The 23,020-nt window shown below is 49.1% G+C and overlaps 1 protein-coding gene across 1 annotated transcript in view; it reads left to right on the top strand.

Moving 5' to 3' along the window:
- The first annotated feature begins 1,188 nt into the window (after nt 1-1,188).
- LOC147678643 (monocarboxylate transporter 13-like) overlaps nt 1,189-23,020 on the top strand; it is a 124,915-nt gene continuing 103,083 nt past the window's right edge. Inside the window, exon 1 of the mRNA XM_086946089.1 lies at nt 1,189-2,366. The gene's annotated coding sequence lies outside the window, so the exon portion shown is untranslated. The remainder of the gene's footprint in view (nt 2,367-23,020) is intronic.

Below are 23,020 nucleotides of genomic sequence, written 5' to 3'. Positions count from 1 at the left end.
AGGTGGAGTACCGGAACAGAACCAGGAACAGCAGGACTGGAGTGACCAGGTGGAGTACCAGTAACAGAACCAGGAACAGCAGGACTGGAGTGACCAGGTGGAGTACTGGTAACAGAACCAGGAACAGCAGGACTGGAGTGACCAGGTGGAGTACCAGTAAAAGAACCAAGAACAGCAGGACTGGAGTGACCAGGTGGAGTACCAGTAACAGAACCAGGAACAGCAGGACTGGAGTGACCAGGTGGAGTACCAGTAAAAGAACCAAGAACAGCAGGACTGGAGTGACCAGGTGGAGTACCAGTAACAGAACCAGGAACAGCAGGACTGGAGTGACCAGGTGGAGTACCAGTAACAGAACCAGGAACAGCAGGACTGGAGTGACCAGGTGGAGTACCAGTAACAGAACCAAGAACAGCAGGACTGGGGTGACCAGGTGGAGTACCGGAACAGAACCAGGAACAGCAGGACTGGGGTGACCAGGTAGAGTGCCAGTAAAAGAACCAAGAACAGCAGGACTGGAGTGACCAGGTGGAGTACCAGTAACAGAACCAGGAACAGCAGAACTGGAGTGACCAGGTGGAGTACCAGTAACAGAACCAGGAACAGCAGGACTGGAGTGACCAGGTGGAGTACCAGTAACAGAACCAAGAACAGTAGGACTGGAGTGACCAGGTGGAGTACCGGTAACAGAACCAAGAACAGCAGGACTGGAGTGACCAGGTGGAGTACCGGTGACCAGGTGGAGTACCAGTAACAGAACCAGGAACAGCAGGACTGGAGTGACCAGGTGGAGTGTCAGTAACAGAACCAAGAACAGCAGGACTGGAGTGACCAGGTGGAGTACCAGTAACAGAACCAGGAACAGCAGGACTGGAGTGACCAGGTGGAGTACCAGTAACAGAACCAAGAACAGCAGGACTGGAGTGACCAGGTGGAGTACCAGTAACAGAACCAGGAACAGCAGGACTGGAGTGACCAGGTGGAGTACCAGTAACAGAACCAGGAACAGCAGGACTGGAGTGACCAGGTGGAGTACCAGTAAAAGAACCAGGAACAGCAGGACTGGAGTGACCAGGTGGAGTACCGGTAACAGAACCAGGAACAGCAGGACTGGAGTGACCAGGTGGAGTACCGGTAACAAAACCAGGAACAGCAGGACTGGAGTGACCAGGTGGAGTACCAGTAACAGAACCAGGAACAGCAGGACTGGAGTGACCAGGTGGAGTACCGGTAACAGAACCAGGAACAGCAGGACTGGAGTGACCAGGTGGAGTACCGGTAACAGAACCAGGAACAGCAGGACTGGAGTGACCAGGTGGAGTACCAGTAACAGAACCAGGAACAGTAGGACTGGAGTGACCAGGTGGAGTACCGGTAACAGAACCAAGAACAGCAGGCCTGGAGTGACCAGGTGGAGTACCGGTAACAGAACCAGGAACAGCAGGACTGGAGTGACCAGGTGGAGTACCAGTAACAGAACCAGGAACAGCAGGACTGGAGTGACCAGGTGGAGTACCAGTAACAGAACCAGGAACAGCAGGACTGGGGTGACCAGGTGGAGTACCGGAACAGAACCAGGAACAGCAGGACTGGAGCCAGGGCCGCAAAACCAAGAATAGTAAAGAGACCAGGTCGGGGAAGAGAAGGACATTCATCCAGATAATAATACAACTGATTACACAAGCCAGGACTACTGGCTTTGTCATTGCTTGTGAGTTGCATAAGATTACTAAGCATTAAGTTTCACTTCGTTGTATATAATATTTAAAAAAAGCTTCAGTTCTGAAATGAGGAGACTGAAGTAACTATAACGGGTCTCTTTGAAGTTACATCAAAGGCAGTGAAGGTGCCACGGCTGCAGAGTTAAGATTTGTTTCACCCTGAGGGTGATGGCTGCAATGGAGAGCCCGATAGAGACCCGTCTCGACACTTGCTTTCTAGACCTACCGGTGCTGAGCACCTGCCGGACCAGGCCCACTTAAAGCCCTGCGTGTTCGAAGGTTCTCACTGGCACTGCATTATCTACCTGCCATTGGTTCAATTCCTCGTGACTCCGCCCTTCGTAACTCCGCCCTCTTTTATCACCCTCATTTATGTGTTCCATTTCCGGCCCTGAATTGCACAGAGGAACAGAGACTAAAGGAACACGCCTTGCACTGTGCACCAGGATGGCTCAGTGAGATAAGCACCTGCTGGGGAGATGCTACCTGCGGGCGACAGGTGTAAGCCCTGGAAGGACTAGGGCTGCTGGGCACACTTCCTAAGTCGGAAGGAACGGTGCTGGGTGACAATGCCCCAAAGCCTCTAGTCTCCAGTGGGATGATCCCCAGGAAGGGCAAGAGACGCGGCCAGTAACTGCACTGAAGGTAGGTCGCTCGTCCGGATATTATATCAGCGCTACCTAAAATACTGTCTGCATGTACTGCTCGCAAATGGGAATTCGCAGCTTGACTGCAGCCTTCAGGGCGCTAGAGGGGGCTGCCTGGCATTGCAGCCAAAGCAGAGCATTCATTTGAAGAAAAACAAAACTAAAAGTGTGATTATTGCTCTGGAAGTGGGAGCACCCAACAGTAAAGTATAATTTTGCCTGTTGCTCCGAATAGTCTTGCACCGAAGCTGGGATGACAGAGTGCGGTTTGCACCCTCAGGAACATGACTCTGATGTGCTCAAATAGTGGGTCTCCCACAATCCCTCTAGACTCACAACGACCCCCTAAACAAGAACAGGAACACACCGTGGGTGGGGATAGAAGACACGGCCCCTGGAACACGCCCCAGCCCACCGAGGGCTCCCGGGGACCACAATGACACCCACGCTGGAGCAGGGAGGCGCCGGCGCGGGGCGGGGTGACTCGACGCCCGGGTGCGCCAGGACAGCACGTGTCCTGGTGTCCAAAGAGGGCCGCTGAGCACAGGAAGGGAAGGTCCGTCGAGGCCACAACACGCGGGGCTTTCATATGGCTTCGGCCTCCGGCCCACGCTCTCGCCTCATGCGCAATCATTCATAACAAAGCGGTGACGTTTGAGGAGAAAACAGGGGCGAGAAAGATACCCGCCTAGTGGCTGAATTGTACACTGTGGAACCAGAAAACATAACAATTCCGTCTCCCTGCTTGGCCGAACTGTGTGATCCTGGGCAAATATTTTATTTCACCAAGTTTCCAGGTATACTCTTATCAAACATCTGTGACTTCACATACCATGTGCAACTATGCTTGCATGGGCGTACGAAGTGTGAGGGGGACAAGGGTGGGGTGGGGGGAGGGGGGGGCGAGGGGACACAGGGAATTTCCCTTCTCCCTTTTGTTATTCGCAGGGCCATTAGCACACGAAAGGCTACCTAATGGCCCTGCACTTGACCTGCCTGAGTCAAGGCGGCCACCGCCCTCTGCCCTTTGTTATGGTGCAGGAAGGCTCAGGGTTCTGGGAAGCGCAGAGAAGGAAAAAAACACTTCTCTTTTTCTTCATGCCCAGAGAAAGCAAGGACAGTGTCCACTTCTCATGATCTGCCTCTGGCAGCTGCCCTCATGCCCTGTGTCTCTCTTTATTCCTCCATCTCTGTCTCGCTCGTCCTTACCTGCAGATTTCAAGAGACAGCTCGTGTACTCTCTCCTGCCTCTCCCTTTCTTTATTCGTTCCCCTGTGAAATGGATCCAGAAAAGGTGTCACTTTGGCCGGAAATGGCCTCGTTTTCTATTCCAAAGAAAAACCTCAGGACGTAGAGAAAAAAACAATTAAATACCTGAAAAAGCAACACAGAGTGGTCAGCAGACAGGCCAGATTGTTATTTACACCCACACACATTAGCGCCACTTTACAGAGTTGGCCAGTGAAAGCGCTACTTTCTTTGAAGAACGGTGTTTTCCCAGGGTGGGGGAGTGCGCCATACCCAAAGGGACTGCAATACCTGGTTGATGGGTGGAGTGGAAACGTTAAATAAGATCGTTTTCAACTGCTTTTCTCAATATTTCCCTTCAAAAGTATGCAATTGTATTTTTTTAACTGGCGGTGATTTGTATAGGGTCACTGCAATGTCCACAAGGTTGTCCCTGTACCCCCCAGAATGTTAGTGTCTCCTACGCCCCCGTCTGCTCGTGTAAAAATCTGCACAGTAATTGCAAATTTGCTTCAATTCTTTGTGTATTTTTTTCTCCAGGAAGAACACCGTTCCCTCCATCAGACACCCCTTGTGCTGCACCCCACCTTTTTTAGGAGGGGGTGTGGTTCTTTCACACCCTGGATACAGGTTTACTCTTGCCCATGTCAGGGAGGGGGTTGGTGAGTACCTTTAAGTTTGTAAGTTTGCACCAACTCACAGAGCATTCCATCCCCACAGATACCCCCCTCGCCTGCTCCCAGCCCCCCCCCCCCCAGTAGATTTGCTCACAGGAGTGCTTTGTACATTCTTCAATGAGCGCAAAACCGACGCCTCCTCGCGCGCGCCGAACTTATAGACCTGAATATCGAGAGAATGAGGCCCCTGGCATTCTGACCCCGACCCGACTGAGCTCGCCCAGCTGTAGAAAGCAAAGGTCAGGCCAGGGATATAGCGCCAAGTGATGTGCCCAAATATATACAATGTTGTCCAGCTGAGCCGGCGAGACTGAAAGGTTTATTTTGGGTCCTTGTTTGCAAATCGAGGCACTGGAGGCAAATAGAACAATCTAGGATTTTTAGGAATAGTTTGTGAAATAAAATTAAGGCTTCATAGTAAATTTGTTAAAGTAATTCGCACGAGACTTCCTCAGATAATCACATCAGAAGGAGCAATGGTAAAAATTAGAAAATATATATAAACATACATTATATACATTTATATAAATAAGAGCATATGCCCTGACCTCTGACCTAAAGAGAATTGTGGCACAGTGCATAGCAGGCCCAGGTGACGCCTTCTGGTGCCCAGAAAGCTGCATGAAACAGATCTCAGTCCTAGACAGAGCTGCAGCCCGTGCAGGTTGGGTGCAGGGCACAGCTCTGACACAGGCACAGCCCTGGCATGCTTCGAGTCGAGGACATTCAGGAAGGTGTCATAATCAGAGCCTCTATGGGGTTGAGTGCGCTACTGGGGTGTAAGCGCATCCCTGTGGTGGGCACACTTGTATGGGCCTGTGTGTATGACAACAACACAGTGAATTCCAAAAGATTCAAAATGCCAAAAGTTTAGATGGTTTTTCAGAATTTAATTCGAGTTTCCATGGTATGTATCATATTGTCATCATATGGATTTGTTAACGAGCGTTGCTCTCATCATTAAACATAGAAGAAGCTCCAATGCATTTCGGACCCACCGTCCTTTTTCAAGGAGCACTACAACAAAGAATATACGAAACGACAAATCAATTTACTGTCTTCTTATCTTATTCATAAATCACAGTAACTGCGTGACAAAGTGCAAGTTACGTTGAAAAACCTCATGCGCCCAAAACAGAAGAACGGTCAGATCAAGTAAAGGGAGAATACTCCATGTGTTAGACGAAATTAATGAAGCGGGTGAAAAATGTGTCGGGGAAAAAATATATAAAACTGGAGAGTGAGCGTGAGTGACAAATCGGGTGTCAGAAGTGGAACGAGTAGTATATTTAAGGAGTGGGTTGAGTCGAGTGAAGCGCTGCTAGCAAGAGCATGCAAAGTGTTACCGGAGTTACCGGATTAACACGAAGACGAGTGATTTCAAAGCGGGTGAATGGAGTCAAGTGAAGCGCGCCTGGACAGGAGCGTGCAAGGTGTTACCGAGGTTGCAAAAGTTACACGGTGAAGAGGGCAGACTTACTTGGTGAAAACGGAAGCTAGTGCACATCGGTCTCCGGATCAAATGATGACAAACTTCGCGGAGTGAAAGCGGAGTTAAGAAGAGTTAGTGGTTAAGTGGTAGAAACGGAAAAGGGGTTAGGGTGTGGGGAGTGTAAAGCGCGGCCATCTTGGAATGGTGTGTCGTGAATAAACATGCAGTTACAACAGGCAGCAGCAAAACAGGATCGGGTGCATCAAGAAATGCCCAAGGGGGCATATTATAAGTAACAGCTTAGTTCTGTACGGTCATTGAGACCGAAGGGTTTCTGAGATTGCAGTCTATACATCCAACATGTTTCACGCTGTAAGAGGGCTTTATTGTTATCTTTCCCTTCAGTCTTAGGGACGATTTCCAGCACTAGGTATTTAAGCTGTGCCACATTGTGGTTGGCTTCGGTGAAGTGGATGGCAATGTTGGATTTCATGTTTTTTGTACGAATATTTGACTTATGTTCATTAAGTCTGGTTTTAATCTTCCTGCTAGTTTTTCCCACGTAGGTCTTGCCACATGGACATTTAAGGAGGTAGATTAGATTAGATCTAGATTTCGTGATAGAGATTATCCCGAAGCCATTCTTAAAGAGGCCATTGACCGAACTACAGCAATTTCCCGGACGGAGGCTTTGCAAAACAAACCCAAAACCAACAGTGAGAGAATGGTACTCGTATCAAGGTACTCCACCTCTAGCAACAAATACAAGAGGATCATTTTAAAACACTGGCGAATATTGTCATCTGAACCAGACTTTGGTGAACTATTCAAAGATCCTCCCATTTTCGCTTATACCAGACCAATGAACTTCAAGGAGATCTTGTCTAAACCTCACACTGAGCCGACGTCAATACCCAACACGGGCACCCGACCATGTCATCATTGCAGCAACTGCAATAATGTTATCAAAGGGAACACTGTCAGCCACCCCATGAGAGGCTTCAATATCAAGCTCAACGTTGACGCAACATGTGATTCTGCTAATCTAATCTACCTCCTTAAATGTCATGTGGCAAGACCTACGTGGGAAAAACTAGCAGGAAGATTAAAACCAGACTTAATGAACATAAGTCAAATATTCGTACAAAAAACATGAAATCCAACATTGCCATCCACTTCACCGAAGCCAACCACAATGTGGCACAGCTTAAATACCTAGTGCTGGAAATCGTCCCTAAGACTGAAGGGAAAGATAACAATAAAGCCCTCTTACAGCGTGAAACATGTTGGATGTATAGACTGCAATCTCAGAAACCCTTCGGTCTCAATGACCGTACAGAACTAAGCTGTTACTTATAATATGCCCCCTTGGGCATTTCTTGATGCACCCGATCCTGTTTTGCTGCTGCCTGTTGTAACTGCATGTTTATTCACGACACACCATTCCAAGATGGCCGCGCTTTACACTCTCCACACCCTAACCCCTTTTCCGTTTCTACCACTTAACCACTAACTCTTCTTAACTCCGCTTTCACTCCGCGAAGTTTGTCATCATTTGATCCGGAGACCGATGTGCACTAGCTTCCGTTTTCACCAAGTAAGTCTGCCCTCTTCACCGTGTAACTTTTGCAACCTCGGTAACACCTTGCACGCTCCTGTCCAGGCGCGCTTCACTTGACTCCATTCACCCGCTTTGAAATCACTCGTCTTCGTGTTAATCCGGTAACTCCGGTAACACTTTGCATGCTCTTGCTAGCAGCGCTTCACTCGACTCAACCCACTCCTTAAATATACTACTCGTTCCACTTCTGACACCCGATTTGTCACTCACGCTCACTCTCCAGTTTTATATATTTTTTCCCCGACACATTTTTCACCCGCTTCATTAATTTCGTCTAACACATGGAGTATTCTCCCTTTACTTGATCTGACCGTTCTTCTGTTTTGGGCGCATGAGGTTTTTCAACGTAACTTGCACTTTGTCACGCAGTTACTGTGATTTATGAATAAGATAAGAAGACAGTAAATTGATTTGTCGTTTCGTATATTCTTTGTTGTAGTGCTCCTTGAAAAAGGACGGTGGGTCCGAAATGCATTGGAGCTTCTTCTATGTTTAATGATGAGAGCAACGCTCGTTAACAAATCCATATGATGACAATATGATACATACCATGGAAACTCGAATTAAATTCTGAAAAACCATCTAAACTTTTGGCATTTTGAATCTTTTGGAATTCACTGTGTTGTTGTCATACACACAGGCCCATACAAGTGTGCCCACCACAGGGATGCGCTTACACCCCAGTAGCGCACTCAACCCCATAAACCTATTGGACGCACCAGAACAGTTGCGTTACCTGTAAGGAGCACCTTAAATTGTTTAACCTCCGTTGACCCTTCCACAAACCCCACATCTAATTGAAGCAGTGCGCTGTGCTTTACATTTTGCGCTTATAATCAGAGCCTCGCCAGAATCCAAACCCTGAATTAATGAGAGCTCTGGCATAATCAGAGAAGCTGTTATCACACATCTGAATTAATAACATAATTACATGATACTTAGGAGCACAGGTGTTTTGTTTTTTACCTGAGTAGTACACCTGTGAATCATTTCTGTGCCTTGGACAAGTAAATATTTTGTACAATTCCAAGCCCTTGGAATACCCTGCAGCAGGAAGCCCCCCCCCCCCCCCTGCTCCCACTCTGGGCTCTGAGGCCTGGGCACACAGCAGCAGGAAGCCCCTGCTCCCACTCTGTGCTCTGAGGCCTGGGCACACAGCAGCAGGAAGCCCCTGCTCCCACTCTGGGCTCTGAGGCCTGGGCACACAGCAGCAGGAAGCCCCTGCTCCCACTCTGGGCTCTGAGGCCTGGGCACACAGCAGCAGGAAGCCCCCCCCCCCCTGCTCCCACTCTGGGCTCTGAGGCCTGGGCACACAGCAGCAGGAAGCCCCTGCTCCCACTCTGGGCTCTGAGGCCTGGGCACACAGCAGCAGGAAGCCCCCCCCTGCTCCCACTCTGGGCTCTGAGGCCTGGGCACACAGCAGCAGGAAGCCCCTGCTCCCACTCTGGGCTCTGAGGCCTGGGCACACAGCAGCAGGAAGCCCCTGCTCCCACTCTGGGCTCTGAGGCCTGGGCACACAGCAGCAGGAAGCCCCTGCTCCCACTCTGGGCTCTGAGGCCTGGGCACACAGCAGCAGGAAGCCCCCCCCTGCTCCCACTCTGGGCTCTGAGGCCTGGGCACACAGCAGCAGGAAGCCCCTGCTCCCAAGCCCCCCCCTGCTCCCACTCTGGGCTCTGAGGCCTGGGCACACAGCAGCTGCACTCCAGGTCTGGGTGAGAGCGGCTGCTGTCCAAGACACCCACCTTTTACTGCCACATTTGCCTTATTTGACCTTTTACCGGTACATCGGCCTTATTTGACCTTTTACAGGTGCATCGGTCTACATTTTGTTGGGTAAACCAACAACATATAGTCTGCAGCCTGCTCAAGGCCACACCAGTGCTGCAATGCCAACAGATTGACAATTGTTATTTAAACCAACTACCCACAGAGCAAGAGAACGCTGGGCCAAGTAGGGGTCGGATTATACAGTTGCGAAATCAAGATAAGACTAACAGTGTCAGTCAGGGCCGGATTTAGGACGGTGCATCCGGTGCAGCCACACCAGGCGCTGACTTTGGTTGGGGGCGCTGTGTTTAAAAATAACTATTGGTTTAAAAGCACATAAACTTCCTTGTGCACCAGGTGGTTTTCAACAATAAAGTTATCAAGATAACCCTGGTGATCAATGTTCCTACTGGGGAGAGATCCGAGTTGTGTCTAGTTTCAGTTGTGGCTCATTGTAAAAAAGCACAGAAGGTTAATGTGGCTGCTGCCAAGCATGTGTGGCAGGCAGGTCATAGAACTGAGTGTGAGTGAACTATGAATAGTGCTTTTGAGGTCATGGGGGAATCGCCCAAAAAGACTGTCGCGCCGGCGCCACCAGCGCTGAAGCCGGCCCTGTTGCCAGCCATACTCGAGGCGAATCAAAGGTCGAGTTGTGTGGATGAGACAAGAGAGCTGCAGAGGGGGGGCCTGAGAAAGGTAAGCAATAGTGCAGAGGCCAGAAGCAAATGACAAACCCTGCAGAGTGACAAACATTGCGGAGCATGCCTTCTGTGCTCAAGGAAGCTTATGTAGTTCCTTGAAGTGTGTAGGGTGGTGTTTAGGGCTTTTGGGATTTCTACTCCTCATCCAAAATCCCTACTTCTAATCCACCACCCTTTCTTCTTTCTGATCCCTGCTCCTCCTCCATTATCCCAATTTCTCATCTCTGATTCTCATCCCTACTGTTCATTCATAATCCTTACTTTTTTTTTAGAGTTTTATAAAGAGCAAACTCGACCCGAAGGTATCAGAGCGCTTTACATGAGCACCAGTTGCTTTATAGACGGACACATTTATTTTATTAGGCGCTGGTAGAATAAGTGTTTTGCCCAGAATCACAGGATGTTGAACGTCCATGCCGAGACTTGAACCTGGTTCCCTAGCTTCTAGGTTGACAGTTCTAGCCTTTAGACCACATCCTCTAACCTACTTCTAACCCATCATCCTTACTTCACATCCCTATTTCTCATTCCTCATCCCTATTCCTCATCCATCATTCATCATCCCTATATCTCTTCCCCTCTTCTCCTCCGCCATCCCTACTTCATATCCCTACATCCCTACTTATCATCCCTACATCTCATTCCCTCTTCTTATCCATCATCACTATTTCTCATCCATCAGCCCTACTTCTCATAAATCACCCATCACCCCTACTTCTCATAAATCACCCATCACCTCTACTTCTCATAAATCACCCATCACCCCTACTTCTTCTCCCTACATCTCATGAATTATCCATCATCCCTACTTCTCATGAATCCATCATCCGTACTTCTCATTCACCCATCATCTCTACTTCTTATGCATCCATCATCCCTACTTCTCATTCACCCATCATCCCTACTTCTCATCCATCCACCATCCCTACTTCTCATCCATCTTTCTTACTTTTCATCCATCATCGATATTTCTAATCCATCACTCGTCATCCCTATTTCTTGTCCCTACTTCTCATGAATCATCCATCCTCTCTACTTCTCATCCATCACCCCTACTTCTCATAAATCCCCCATCACCCCTACTTCTCATGAATTATCCATCATCCCTACTTCTCATCCATCCATCATCCCTACTTCTCATCCATCATCCCTACTTTCATCCACCCATCATCCCTACTTCTCATCCATCCATCATCCCTACTTCTCATGCATCCATCATCCCTACTTCTCATGCATCCATCATCCCTACTTCTCATGAATTATCCATCATCCCTACTTCTCATCCATCCATCATCCCTACTTCTCATGCATCCATCCTCCCTACTTCTTCTCCCTACATCTCATGAATTATCCATCATCCCATCTTCTCATCCATCCACCATCCCTACTTCTCATCCATCTTTCTTACTTTTCATCCACCATCGATATTTCTTATCCATCATTCATCATCCCTACTTCTTCTCCCTACTTCTCATGAATCATCCATCATCTCTACTTCTCATCCATCATCCCTACATCCCCTCCCTCTTCTCATACATCATCCTAAAACTCCTTTTCTCATCCCTCAGACGCGCCAACACACTTTGAATGCTGTGAAGCGCTCCTTCACACTGATTGGAGTGGGGCTGGATTCTCTCAGTCTCACCACTGAAACATCAGCCTTCTCGTTGCACTCTGCAGTTTGCTTCCAGTCAATCCACGGCTGTGCAGCATTTCATTGTATTCAGCTGCTTTTCTGTTTCCACAGGCCTCTGCAGAGAGCTCTGATGGTTTGGGAAAGACTCAGGCCCTCAGCTTGGGCCATCAATCAGCACTTGGAGACAGGGGTATACAGGTCACCCCAAATCTTGTCTGTTTTCAGTTTAATATTGTAACAATATATTTTTTAATCAATTCTTGGAGACATGGTAATAGAGTTCATCAGAAACCTTTTCTGGTTTCAGTTTTTTTTATAACAAAGCCATGTGTTTTAGTCTGAGGCTGAATTTAGCTCTGAGAGCTGCATTTTTAGGTCTCGTCTGGACCGCGCATGTGCTGTCTCAAGGAGACGTGTTGTTTTCTATCTGTGGGCTTACAGCCCGCCTATCTCCCACCATTGGTGAACTTTAGCATCATTCTTATTTTCTTTGATGCCATTTGTCATGGCATGTGGGCGTCATGCCCTCGTCTCGTGCTTGACCCTCCCTTGGCGCATGGTCCAAGTGCATGTCTTCTTCCACTGCTCCCGGTTTTCAGAACAATTTTTTTCTTTTTTTTTCAAGCACTCCATAGGAATACTTGTGTGTTTAGGGCGCCTGTCTGTTACCCGTGGTGCTGCTTTTCTCCTTAACCCTTCTGCCGCCACCTGCTTCTTCTCTACCCTCCCTCCGCTTTTTACCGAAAGTGTAGAACATGCATGTGTACATGTGAACACACAGCCCATGAGAGTAACCTATGCATATTTGTATACATGCATACCATTAACCCCTTAAGTGCTGCGTCAGTGCGTTGGCCGACGGCAGCACTACCTCCCCAGTGCTGCGCACGTCCATTGGACGTTCATTCAGCACTAGTTCGAATGGACAGCGCAGCACTGGGGAGGGAATTGCGCCGCAGCTAAGGTGTTAAAATGTATGCGTGTGGACATGAACAAATATATTTCTTAAAAAGTGGTTAAATCATAAACATCACTTGCAGACCAAAAATCACAAGACAAGCTAAATTTCCCATAAAACACACAGGTACCTGAATAGAAATGTTTAACTGTTCTCATTATACTTTTGTTATTGACAGCACCCACTTACAAAAGTTTGGCTCCAGCGATAAAACTTTCCAAAACTCCTCCAACCCTTCAGCATTTGCTCAGAGCGGGTTTCCAAGGAAACGGCATCCCCAGGTTGCATTAAGAAGAATGATTTTTTATTTGTCCCGACATGCTTCCTCGTTTTCATGGATGTGCGGGTGTAATTGGCTCTTTTCATCACGTTTTTGTTTTTAAAACTTTTATCACAGTGGGATATTACAGCGGATTATTGGCAGTGGTTTGTTGTAAACAGCTTTCCTCTCTCACTCATTGGCTGAGTGCTGCCTTAGAAGCTCTCCATGAGCCGCAGCCTTTTCAGAGATTTAAAAAAGTTGGTAGCCTCGGACAGGGCCGGCTTTAGGGCAGTGCAACTGGTGTGGCCGCACTGGGCGCTGACCTGTGGAAGAGGCGCTGACCTCAGCGAGGAGCAATCATTCATGATTGGAGAGATGAGGGGCACTTTTGCCTAGCAGGGCGTGGAGCATCAGCTATAAGCAAAGAGCGCGCAACTCTCAGAGCAGAGCGCAGAGCATCAGCTATAAGCAAAGAGCCCCCAGCTCTCAGAACAGGGCGCGGAGCATCGGTTATAAGCAAAGAGCGTACAACTCTCAGAGCAGAGTGCGGAGCATCAGCTATAAGCAAAGAGTGTGCATCTCTCAGAGCAGGGCGTGGAGCATCAGCTATAAGCAAAGAGTGCGCAACTCTCAGAACGCATAGCATCATCTATAGGCAAAGAGCCGCCAGCTCTCAGAGCAGGGCGCGAAGCATCGGTTATAAGCAAAGAACGTGCAACTCTCAGAGCAGAGTGCGGAGCATCAGCTATAAGCAAAGAGTGTGCAGCTCTCAGAGCAGAGTGCGGAGCATCAGCTATAAGCAAAGAGTGTGCAGCTCTCAGAGCAGGGCGCGGAGCATCAGCTATAAGCAAAGAGTGCCCAGCTCTCCGAGCAGGGCGCAGGGCATCAGCTATAAGCAAAGAGCGCCCAGCTCTCAGAGCAGGGCGCGGAGCATCAGCTATAAGCAAAGAGCACCCAGCTCTCAGAACAGGGCGCGGAGCATCAGCTATAAGCAAAGAGCGCCCAGCTCTCAGAGCAGAGCGTGGAGCATCAGCTATAAGCAAAGAGAGCCCAGCTCTCAGAGCGCGGAGCATCAGCTATAAGCAAAGAGCGCCCAGCTCTCAGAGCAGAGCGTGGAGCATCAGCTATAAGCAAAGAGAGCCCAGCTCTCAGAGCGCGGAGCATCAGCTATAAGCAAAGAGCGCCCAGCTCTCAGAGCAGGGTGCGGAGCATCAGCTATAAGCAAAGAGAGCCCAGCTCTCAGAGCAGGGCGCGGAGCATCAGCTATAAGCAAAGAGAGCCCAACTCTCAGAGCAGGGCACGGAGCATCAGCTATAAGCAAAGAGCGCCCAGCTCTCAGAGCAGGGCGCGGAGCATCAGCTATAAGCAAAGAGTGCCCAGCTCTCCGAGCAGGGCACAGGGCATCAGCTATAAGCAAAGAGCGCCCAGCTCTCAGAGCAGGGCGCGGAGCATCAGCTATAAGCAAAGAGCGCCCAGCTCTCAGAGCAGGGTGCGGAGCATCAGCTATAAGCAAAGAGAGCCCAGCTCTCAGAGCAGGGCGCGGAGCATCAGCTATAAGCAAAGAGAGCCCAACTCTCAGAGCAGGGCACGGAGCATCAGCTATAAGCAAAGAGCGCCCAGCTCTCAGAGCAGGGCGCGGAGCATCAGCTATAAGCAAAGAGAGCCCAGCTCTCAGAGCAGAGCGCAGAGCATCAGCTATAAGCAAAGAGCGCCCAGCTCTCAGAGCGGGGTGCGGAGCATCAGCTATAAGCAAAGAGCGCCCAGCTCTCAGAGCGGGGTGCGGAGCATCAGCTATAAGCAAAGAGCGCCCAGCTCTCAGAGCAGAGCGTGGAGCATCAGCTATAAGCAAAGAGCGCCCAGCTCTCAGAGCAGGGTGCGGAGCATCAGCTATAAGCAAAGAGAGCCCAGCTCTCAGAGCAGGGCGCGGAGCATCAGCTATAAGCAAAGAGAGCCCAGCTCTCAGAGCAGGGTGCGGAGCATCAGCTATAAGCAAAGAGCGCCCAGCTCTCAGAGCAGAGCGCGGAGCATCAGCTATAAGCAAAGAGCGCCCAGCTCTCAGAGCGGGGCGCGGAGAATCAGCTATAAGCAAAGAGCGCCCAGCTCTCAGAGCAGGGTGCGGAGCATCAGCTATAAGCAAAGAGCGCCCAGCTCTCAGAGCAGAGCGTGGAGCATCAAGTATAAGCAAAGATCTCTCCTTCAATACTGGCTCCACATGACGCCTCATTGTGATCATGAGACACATTTATTTCAAATGTAACCATGCACGACATTGCTGTAGGATGATCCACGTGTTACACACGCAATGGCTCAAAGGACGGACTCAAACCAGTGTCTGTAGGGGCTGACCCAAAGCCCTCTCTCTGTGTATTTAACGTTTGTTGATGACATGAGCTCTGGCAAACAGCTAAAGTAGTTGTTGGAAGTACAAATCACCCGGAAACCGAGGTAAGTTCCAGAACTTGTTTATCGGCCATCCCCTCTCCTCAACTGCAGAGCACTGCCAACATTCTAGGGTGAACTCTGGCGGGAGAGTCCAAAAGGGGAAAAGCGAAGGGGGTGGTGGGATGTTCCAAGGGAAGGAAAAAAGGATGAAAGGAAGATTACAACGCACCTCCCTTAGGGCCATATGTAGGTAATATATGTTTTGCGATTCTCAAATTGCAATTTTTAGGGAATCGCAATTAGAGAATCGCAAAACGCAATGTAGGTAGGATTAGCAAAATATTTTGCGAATCCCACCTATTCCTTATTTGCGAATCGCAAATTGAGATTCGCAAATAAGGAATACCTTCCCATTCATTCCTTTGGGCTGGAAGGCCCATAGGAATGAATGGGAAGACATTCTCAATTTGCGATTCTCAATTAGAGAATCTCAAATTGAGAATGCAATTTCCAGGTTGCAAGGGTGTCAATAGGACACCCTTTTGCACCCCTGAAATTAACATGTGTGCACATGTGGCGCACATACATGCGCTAAGGGCATGTGTGTGTGCCACATGGCACTTTGAAAAATGCAATAAAGTGTATTTTTCACAGAAATCGCAAATTACCACCAACCTGAAGTTGGTGGTAATTTGCAATTCCTTAAGCATTAATTTGCACAACTTGGGTGCTACCTACATTGCATTTAAGGAATCACAATTTGAGATTCCGTAAATTCATTCGCAAAACAAGGAATCGCAAATTTTGCCATTCCTTATTTTGCATGTGGGTGTTTGTGTGATACATAGCACACTGCCCAAATTGTGATCGCAAACGTAGAAATTCTGCAAATTTCTGCAGTTGCGATCGCAATTGGGCTACCTACATATGGCCCCTAGTTACCTAACGAAACTCAATGTTACATTTGGCAATCTTGTCACAACGCCACAACTTTCCATTTTCAAGGAGTACCACATTTTTGAAGGTTTTGGCCCCCCGACAAGGGGGGTAGAATTAGATTTGGCTGTGCAAGTCTTTTACACTCCTCTTGACCTGCACCGTGTCACCTACCCTCCACTGGGGACCGATGACTCTGCAGGTCAAAGGCCATAGAGCACCTTGTATCACTATGGTGGCAATACCAATAGTTTTCAACCAAAACAGAGCAGCTGTTTATTCATGAATTGTATTTTTATGCAGGAAATGTGGTCTGCTGTGATGGAACTGATGATTACTGAAGATACTACCTCCCTTAGACAAGAACGCGATCTCCTCAGCTTTAGGCGAAGCTTAAAAACCTGGCTTTTTCAACAGTGGAGTAGAGTAGTTGGCTATGACTGGCTGGTCTCTCGTGTGCTCTGTTCTGGAGTCAAGATAGGGCCGGGACACTCCCATGAGTACCCGTGCACTTAACAAATACCCTATAACATAACATAACTTTCATATCGACCTGAGATACTGCGGCCCTCATTTTTATAGGCGCCCTGTAGACGCTGCATCCGTGTTGTTGTTGTTCCTACATCCTGAGCTCTCCAGAAGTGGAGTCTGATGCAAGGATCCTCCATTGGCAGACACTGTCCTGCTCAGACAGGAAGTGGCCAATCCCGCGGAGGGTTCTTCGCTAGAAGTGGCGGTAAGGGACAGTCTTGTTTACGCGGCTCCCAAGGAGACGGCCACATTGAGCGCCATCCCCTGTGAGTTAGCTTTGGAGACCAGGGGAACGCCATGGTTGTTGGTCTTGAAGGATGAATCGTGTTTCGTAATAGGGGCAGCGTGTGTTGAGATCCGCCACCACTCGCTTTCCTGCCCGCGTAGGTGCATCCAATTTTCACACCTTCTGAGTTGGACCAGGGTGTGTGTGTAACAGGCATTTGTGTCAGATCTTCCCCAGCTGATCCTGTTAGACACAGTGCAAGCTTAGCACCATTAGCATAAGCAGGTAATTATACCTTAAAGTCTTAAAGGATTTTCCAGTGAAAAGAAGACTCTTTTCCAACCTTGCTCCTCCTACAGCAGGGATTTTAGAAAGTCCCTTTGTTTGATTCCATCTGGTTGGGATGTGAGCTCTGCTGTGGCATCCTTCACCCAATGGCTTCTTTAGGAAGGACCTACATATGGAATAGCCGTGGAGGTGAGCTAGGCTTCCGGTCAAACCCCACATCACCTGGATGGGACCCAGTTGTGATCCATCTCTGGATGGTTAAAATGTAAGCTCTTCTGTGGCATCGTTCACCCAATGGCTTCTTTAGGAAGGACCTACATATCCAATAGCAGTGAAGCTGAGCTAGGCTTCCGGTGAAACCCCTCATCACCTGGATGGGACCCAGTTGTGATCCATCTCTGGAGTCCTGTCTTCTCACAAGGGAAGGTGCAATCCTCCCGAGCCCTGTTCTGAACATCTGTGCATCCTTTCCAAATACACAGCGGGGGACCTCAGGACACGCTCGTGTCCATCCATATGAGGCAGCAAAAACAAGCAGTGGCAAACCCAATATATCTGGCTTGTTTTTACAGGAAGCGTTAGGTTATATTTGGGCAACTTTGTGTGTGTCGCCCGCAGCAACGCCCAGAAGTAGCCCAAAAAGAAAATCCCATAATGAAGCAATATCCTGGGTTACAACAATATGGAAGCGGGAGTAGGTCCCTTTTCCTGAACAGGTGGCATTGGCAGATCAAAGAAGAGTATTATGAAAAGGAAAGAGAAGATGAAGTTTGCATTCTGAAAGGTGAACTTAAAAGGCTCACACAGAAAAATACTGCATGGAAGCTCCTTTTGGCAAAGGTCTAGTTACTTTCATTGCATTTCCAAGAAATCCTCTGCTCACACATTTATGCTATATGAACAAATAAATCTGTGAATCCAACATGTTATCATGACATAAAAAAAACAAATGTATGTACAAGGGCAATTAGTGAGTATCACTATCTTTGGTTTTATAACAGGCTAAGGCATACAAATGGCAGGCACTTCCTGAACATAAAAGCCATTACTAGCAGTTAAAGTGTTGTTTTGCCGAGTACCTCGCGGTGATGCTAGTCTAGCGAGAGAGACCTTCAGCTCCACCTCCAAAACCAAATGGGAGTGCACGAGACAATGTAACTATCCCCAACGTCCATGGTTGTGATTGACAGCCCACCCAAGCAATAACAAGCCCTGAAAAACACTTGAAAACCAATGGGTGGAGGAGGCGGACACAAAGCGTTCGCTCTCTGTGCTGCCCCCTTCTGGAGATCTGATGACATGCGCTCTTCCAAACCGCTAACGCCCTCTGCCCAGACATACAAAATGCCCTTTGTGCGCTTCTGAGCATCTTGCATTCTTATTACTATGTGCGGTGTTTTAAGTGGGATGCAGAATGTGGCAGGCGACTGTGGGGGGAGGGGGGGGGGGAGTTGGGGGGGGGGGGGGAGGTAGGAAGATGGAACTGGAATGGGGCTGACTGGTGGCATTAAGGGGATGGGATCTGAGCCCGTGGGCAGGCGCCTCCTGAGCTCTTCCTGTGAGTCACATGCTCCGCAAATAGGAAGAAACTTCCCTTTATCGAAGAGTCTTTTCAACACCTGAGGCTGCCAGGTGACTACAGGTAACTAATGTAGTAAGGAAAACAAGGGGCCTCCAATAAGTGAACCTCATGTGGACGAATGTTTTGGAAAACAATGGTTCTTATGTGGCCAAGAAGGTCCAAAGAAAGGGCAGTGTCAAATTAAGCAGAGCACCGCAAGGGGCGTGAAAACCTGATACTGCTACCAAGTAGTTTGTCTTTGGATACAACCTGGGGAGATGTGCTTTCACCTTCCCAGAAGCCCTTGCAGCTCCAACTGGCGGTTCGGTGCTGCTCTTATAGACGTGGTTGCACAGGTCACGTGAGAAAGCGCTTCGGGCTCATGCCTGCAGCTATTTCCAGGAGGAGCTGTCTGCAGGGGGTGGGCAGTATTTACGTATTTACGCTGAATCTCATCCGAGGGCTGATGCCACCTTTTGCCAATTAAAAGCGCTGTTGAAATGAATAGCACTGCCTATAGAAAACAGCATAAGTAACAAATCAGGAATGCATTCGGGGACGTGGGGTATTAGTGCAGCAGGTGCAGCGGCACCGGGGACCAAGACCGCGAGGTTCGAGCTGCAGCAAAGAAGGCATCGGATTGGAGGATGCAGGATTGAGCCGCTTCAGCAGACCCAAGGAGGGGCGCGAGCTCACATTCCTGTGTACTTCCGGTTAGAGTTGTGGCGAGAGAGCCACGCGGAACCCCCAAGGCCACCGTCAGCGGCCCTGGACCAGTGGAGCCACCTTATCACTAGGAGAAGAGCGCCGGGGGTGGGGGGGCAGGCTAGGAGAGGGGTAACAGGATAGAAGGGGCCTTGGGGAGGGGTCACAGCATAGGACGGGGCTGGTAGAGGGGTCATACGATAGTAGGGGGCCCTTAGGACAGGGGTCACAGGATAGGGGGGGCCTTGGGAGAGGGGTCACAGCATAGGAGGGGGCCTTAGGAGATCGGTCACAGGATAGGGGGGGCCTTGGGAGAGGGGTCACAGCATAGGAGGGGGCCTTAGGAGATGGGTCACAGGATAGGGGGGGGCTTGGGAGAGGGGTCACAGGATAGGAGGGGCCTTGGGGGAGGAGTCACAGCATAGGAGGGGGCTGGTAGAGGGGTCATAGGATAGGAGAGGGCCCTTAGGACAGGGGTCACAGGATAGGGGGGGCCTTGGGGGAGGGGTCACAGGTTTGGAGGGGGCTGGTAGAGGGGTCATAGCATAAGAGGGGCCCTTAGGAGAGGGGTCACAGGATAGGAGGGACCCTTAGGAGAGGGCTCACAGGATAGGGGAGGGGCCTTAGGAGAGGGGTCACAGGATTGGAGGGGTCCTTAGGAGAGGGGTCACAGGTTAGAAGGGGGCCTTGGGAGAGAGGTCACAGGATAGGAAGGGGGCCTTGGGAGAGGGGTCACAGGATAGGAAGGGGGCCTTGGGAGAGGGGTCACAGGATAGGAAGGGCCTTGGGAGAGGGGTCACGGCATTCTAGGGGGGAGCCTGAGGGAGGGGTCACACGGGAGGAGGGGCCTTAGGAGAGGGGTCACATCATTGTATGGGTAAGGCTGGGGTCACAGGATAGGAGAGGTGGGCTGTGAGAGGGGTCACAGCCTTGCATTGGGTAGGCTCGGGAGGGGTCACATGATAGGAGGAGGCTGGGAGAGGGGTCACAGCATTGTAGGGTGCAGACTGGGAGAGGAATGCCAAGATGGGAGGTGGTAGGTTTGGGGAGGATCACATGATAGGAGGAGCTGGAGCACAGACTGGGGGTGGGAGTCACAGGATAGCAGGTGCTGGAGCACAGGCTGGGGCAGTCACATGATGGGTGGGTCTGGAGGGCAGGATGGGTGGGGTCTGAGGATAGGACAGTGCTTAATTTGAGCCAGTGATTTCTGATGCTCGACAGTGACACTTAGTTGTCAGGACCTGCAGTTATTACAGGCTGCCACATGGTGGCACTATTTATCTTATTTAGAGATGACCACAACAACAGTTGTTTATTAATTCAATATACATAACAAATAACTAATACCTGCGGCCGAAGCCATTCTTATAGCTCTGTGGGCCAGGAGTAGTCTGAATTTTCACACTTGTAAGAGTGTGACAATTAGTAGTTGTGTTTGAAGTATCAATTGCCGCGCTAGCAGGTGCAATGGGTAGTGCAATCTATAGTGACTTCCGGACGAGGGCCCTGGCACTTTTTACAAATTAAGCCCAGGATAGGACAGGGCAGAAGTGCAGTTTGGGACGGAGGTTACAGGATAGGCAGAGGCTGGTGGGAGAGGAGGCACAGGACAGGAGGGGGCAAGCAGGAAGGGGGTCACAGGATTTTAGGGTGTTCAAACGCACGGGAGCTTGAGCATGGCACACCTGACCGACCTTTATTATGAAATGTAAGATATATTTCACACTAATAGAACACCTTTCAGCTGGAAAAAGCTTGCTCAATATTTTTCTATAAATTCACCTTTTTATGCACAGTAGCCAATGTTGGCAAAACATTTCTGTGCAGGTTTATCTTTGGAAGAATTTAGATTAGATTGAAAATTAGATTAGATGTAATCGTACCAAATGTAAAGTAATCCATTCTAGTCTAATCGAATCTAATGTAATCTAATCTAATCGTTCCTTTTGCAGTTTTACCTTCTACGGAGATTTTCCATGCACAATGGATTTAATATGTATAAGAAAACTTTAGGGCATATTAGCAAGAACCTCAGTAAAATTATCGCAGTTTTAGCGGCAGGAAACTGCCGCTAAAATGGCGATAATGGGCTTGCTAATATGCGTTATAGAATTCCAATAGAAGCCCAGGTTAGATGTGCAGGACATCTAACCTGGGCTTCTATTGAAATTCTGTAAAGCATATTAGCAAGCCCATTATCGCCATTTCCTGCCGCTAAAACAGCGATAATTTTAACGAGGTTCTTGCTAATATGCGTTATAGAATTCCAATAGAAGCCCAGGTTAGATGTCCTGCACATCTAACCTGGGCTTCTATTGGAATTATATAACGCATATTATCTAGCCCATTATCGCCGTTTTAGCGGCAGTTTCCTGCCGCTAAAACAGCGATAATTTTAACGAGGTTCTTGCTAACATGCCCCCTTGTTTATAACTTGAACGCTGTTGGTTTTCACTGCTCACGGAGACCACTGGGGTCACCCAGGCAACGCAAAAGAAGGAATAATAGTTCTTGGAGAACAGTTTCTTCAGTGTGTGGTGGGGGAGAGGTTGCAAATGACCCACCACTGCAGCCTGAATGCCACATTTGCCTCACCTCAGTAGTCCTTCGTCCAAGTTAAGACCTCGCGTCTATACTCCGGTGAGCTCTCCATCGCCCTCTACCCCTCGCTGCAAGGACCCACCATGCCTGGCGTTGCCGGGAGGGTTCCAGACTGGGAATGAGAAGATATAACATCTAAAGGCTGGGAGGATAGTTTAAGGTAAAATGGAAAAATTGAAAGCTAGTAGTGGTAGAGAAAGGGGATGTGGGTGGTTGGTAAAAGAGAGTTGGTGGAGAGAGCAATTACCAAACACATGCAGGTAGGAATAGTTTGTGGGGCTGTGGGGGGTACAAGCCCCAGTGGAACCACTTAAGCTCACCGCTTGAGCTCTCCAGAAGTGTCCTTCAGATTCACCATGGTTGCTGTCGCACAATAAAGACCATTCGCTTCCTCTAGTATTGCTCCAGATATAAAATGCAACAAAGTGCATGGTCCATGGAGTCTGGGGCCAGTGGGGCCCGGGCAGCTATGGGTGAGGCTTCTTGCTCCAGCGTCCTCCATATTCTAAAAGATATACCTCTTGTCACCATCCATGATACCCAGTTTCTTGAGACAGAGTATTCTCCTCTAACTCTCTTTGGCTATGAATCCTCCTTGGATGGCTCACATGTCCAGATAGAAACCCATGGGGCGACCGCTCACCTGCATTCCCTCATTGCCTCTACTTGCAGCCATGATCTGGTCTTCGTCATCTTCATCTTGTAGGATACGCATGATGGTGGATTCTGGTCCTTTGCTTGACGGTGGCGTTGCCAGGCATCTCTTGATGTCCTACAGGAGATCTTCCAGTGAAATCTACTGTTCCTAAAAAAACCAAATAACTATATAATGCTGCATACCGTCCACCCCTCATTTCTACCAATACCAGGCATTTTGATTTTCTGAGCCCTCACTTCAGCACCTCTATTCTCTGATCTGCCGCTCTTATGTGTTGAGGGCTCTATCGGCTCGCTTGTGAAACTCCTTTTTGTCCACCTGTGATTGTTTTACGTCGTCTGAACTTGCTTGGATATATTGCTCTAAGTGGGTAAGGGTACCCTCCAGTGCCTACTCCTGGCATTTCAGACTTGGCTCCTAGGGTAGACATTGAAGCCCATTGTCTAGAAGGTTTCCAGA

This window comes from Lissotriton vulgaris, chromosome 12, assembly GCF_964263255.1.
Source record: "Lissotriton vulgaris chromosome 12, aLisVul1.2, whole genome shotgun sequence".
Taxonomy (NCBI): Eukaryota; Metazoa; Chordata; class Amphibia; order Caudata; family Salamandridae; genus Lissotriton; species Lissotriton vulgaris.
Note: the sequence above shows the minus strand (reverse complement) of the source record. Positions and strands in the feature narration are given on the sequence as shown.